Source organism: Passer montanus, unplaced genomic scaffold (assembly GCF_014805655.1).
Source record: "Passer montanus isolate IOZ18808 unplaced genomic scaffold, ASM1480565v1 scaffold30, whole genome shotgun sequence".
Classification (NCBI taxonomy): domain Eukaryota; kingdom Metazoa; phylum Chordata; class Aves; order Passeriformes; family Passeridae; genus Passer; species Passer montanus.
This window is the reverse complement of record NW_024367708.1, coordinates 10,658,373-10,662,137: the sequence shown is the minus strand read 5'-3', so window position 1 is coordinate 10,662,137 and position 3,765 is coordinate 10,658,373.

Here is a 3,765-nt window from a genome sequence, read left to right as displayed (position 1 = left end):
TTTTTGTTTTTTTTTTTTTTTTTTTTTTTTTTTTTTTTTTTTTTTTTTTTTTTTTTTTTTTTTTTTTTTTTTTTTTACTGCATTGACGTGTTTAAAATATGTGTAATGTGGTTTTCAGTCATGAAGCATTCTGTTGTAACATTTAGGTCAGGACTTTGTTAATTCCAAGCACTGTGATATACTTGCAAAACTGGATTCTGGAAACATTGTGGCCTTTCTGATGCTATTAGAGCAGAGGTGATGAAAGTGCAATGTCAAATCAATGAAAAGCTGTTGAGATGTCAGGATATGTCAGTCTGTTCACTAGAACAGAATACACAAACTAGACATAATGTGGCAATAAAATATCCATTCCTTATTATTTTCTCCAAGGCTATTTTTATGACATCTGCCCTTCATCTTGCTTTAGAAGAAAGCAAAAAAGAAATTATAAGGGAAGATAGCTTTTTCATTAAGCTTTGCCTGTTCCCACATGCACTTGAGGATCTTGGTTTATTTCTAAACTTCTAAGAAATGTAGTTACTTGGGAAGAAACAGATTTTTCTCTGAATTACTCTATTGAGAGAGAGAGAGGAAGAAAAACTGGTATTAGAAGGCTCCAAAAACATATGTAATAATGGAATTCATTTCTACTCAGTGATAAAGCTCTTTTCTATTAAGGTCAAGGATTTTGTCAAGTTACACATATCTACTTATGACTACTGATGAATCAGAGCCCAGTGATAGCAGCCATAAACATGAAAATTGAAAGATTCAGGTAAATCAGCATCAGCTCACCAGGAGCATGATAAATATGTGTTATACCTGTACAGGAGATGGGTCTCAGGTGATTTGATATTGTGAATTCAGAAAACATGTAACATTTTTTAAATCCTGAGATGAAGATAACTGTGGAGCTGGAGCTGAAAGACTGAAATGTGTTGATCTACTGATGACTGGAATCTGAGAAACCTGAAACATAGAGTTTTTATAATAGTCCACTCAGTCCCTAGGGAGCCTGTGTGACATGCCTGTGCCTTTATGGCTTCACCTTGTTCTGAACAACATCATTGCTGCAGTTATTCAAACTGTGTTGAAAATGAACTTTCAGAAAATAAATCTGAACATTTAAAAGCTACAACCAGGTGGAAATTGTGAGAACAGCTATCTCCATCCCATTGTTTCTCATTCATACTCTCCAAATGATGTTTGTCTAGAATTTTTATGAAGTACCGTGAAGGTTTGTAAGAAAAATGGGTCATGCCTGAAACTGACAATATAGTGGCACTCTTTGTATGTTAACTTTGTACAGCCTTTTTTTTTCTGAAAGCTTGAAAGACATGAATTTGAACAGATGTTTGTGAAGAAAGCTAGACTGAGGCTAAGACATGATATAGGTTATGGGAATCCTTGTAATCCTTAGCAGCTTTCTAAATCCAGAAAAAAACCAAAAACCTCAATGACAGCATAAAAAGGAGTAATTAATATGGATAAAAGAGTATTGCAAGGAGTAAACTTGTGCATTCATTAAAAAATCAGCAATGAAAATTTCAAATTCTTTTCTTTTCTATAGACACAGGGTTCCAAGAGTGATTTATCATGCAATACCTGTTCAAAATTATATTATTATTAATGCACAGGTCTCTATTGCACTGGCACACAAAATGCATTTATAAAAAAATAGATAAAGAACAGAAATAACTGAAAATATGTGGCATATTTCATGAAATATTGACTATATTAATAAAAAAATCTAACATTTTAATCTTCATTGGTATGAGATTTGTTTTTCTTAAGGTTTTTATTTGGATATCTCTTCTGTAGCTGATTTTTGACAGAAAATTGTCTAAGAGCACTTTAGCACAAATGAGGATTCCCATTCTTTCTGCTTAGCTATTCACAGGAGTGAAATGAAAATTTAACCAATGAATCAAACATGCAGAAATTTGTTTTGCGCAAATACATAAGTGCTTAGCTATTTATAATTTGGGATCAAAAGTTAAAAATATTTATGAGAATTTAGTTTTTCTTTGTTTGTTTTGTTGTAATTCACTCTGCCTTTTCAGAGTGAGTAAGGATCCTAATCAGTGAACTGACATATTTTCTCTGTCTTCAATAAGCTGACTATTGAAAAAATGGAGAAAACATCTTGGGTTATCATGCCATTTTTGCTAACATATACAAGATGCAACAGCTGTATCTGGCAGCAATATTTGCAGTTTTTATTTTTAGTTTGCTGACTATTGGCAACAACAGCCCCAGAATCAGTTACCTACTTTTGATAAGTTCCACAATATTGCTGCTGTTATAGAATACAAAAAGCCTTGGCAACGACACCACCGATTTAATTAATTCAATTTAATTTTCTGTATAAGATCCTTCTAATAGGTGTAGATAAACCATTGACAACTTTCATATGGCATTAAGTTGTCCCCTTATATAACAAGAAGAAATTAATAATCTGGAAAGAGTTTGCAGAACTGTTAATGGTAAGGCTTCTTATGATTTCAAAAACTATGGAGGAAGATTTGTATTATGTCAATTATGCACATGATTAATATTTGGGCTTAGGTTTTGCTGCAATATTTTTCATCTCTCTTCTGAATATTAGATACATATATAAAAATAATGTTTATTTTCTTTTACTCTATTTAAAGCCTCATTAAGGGCCATATGTACATCCATTGAAGCTGTTGATGATGAAGAGTCAATTACAGTAAAGGCTGAATTTCACTTTGAGATTTTCTATAAAGAAACAAAGCCTACAATTTCACAAATGATGCTGTTTTATAATGGAGTCTGCACTGAAAGGTGTTTAGTGTTCTGGCTTGGGACAACATCAGCAGGAAGATCTGTTCAGCTTTCAGAGAGGCTCAAAGTCTGTCAAGGCTTTTCTTAATTTTGCAGTGCATGCTTTTCTCCAAACGTTTTGGAGATGGGTTTCTGTGTGTAGTGCCATTACCAGAAGACCAGTTAAATCTGTGATTAAAATTTTCTTCACCCTTTTTTTCAGTTTTAAATTTTCCCCTCATAGCTGTTACTATGTTCACACTGTTGCACAAATAAATTATCTTAAGTAATTATTTTTTTGCATTCAAGACTTCTAAATGCTTGGTTTCAGTAAAACTTCTGCAACGCATTCCGCTATCATTTATACTCCGTGTGGCCATGATGGTCTTCTGCTGCAAGCTGGGCTACATCTAGAATTACAAATGCCCAGCTTTCATCTAAAAAAGTAATCTGGAAGAGAAACATGAATTTATTAATACTTCGTGAAAAGTAATAAATATTCTTCTGGAAGGAATACAATCTTACACTTTATTTGTTTTAGTGTTAAAGAGAAACAAGTAAAGAAAGATTGCAATTCAGTTAGGTGTTTTTACATGCAACAGCTATAATCTAGGACATAGTCAAAATAAATCTCTGACTGTAATAGCCTTGCAACCAATTTTCTACTGTTTTCTGAAAAGGTCAGAAGAACATGTGTTGTGCCTTGAAGGACAAATTAGATGGGAAAGAGGTGGAGCTGTGCAATAAAAGCACCACAGCAATAATCATTCTTTTGTATAGCTGCTCAAAGAAATACACTTGACAAATCTGTGGCAACATGTGGCTCTGAAAAAGACACTTTCACATGTCAAAGCTGTGTGCAGTTTGAGCAAGTTTCTTCTTTTAGTGAATCAGAAGAATGATTCTAGAGATACGGGTACACAACACATGCATTGAAGTACATTTATGATTAGCAATTTTATTATGCTTAAGAAAAATTCCTAAACAAATTCTAGT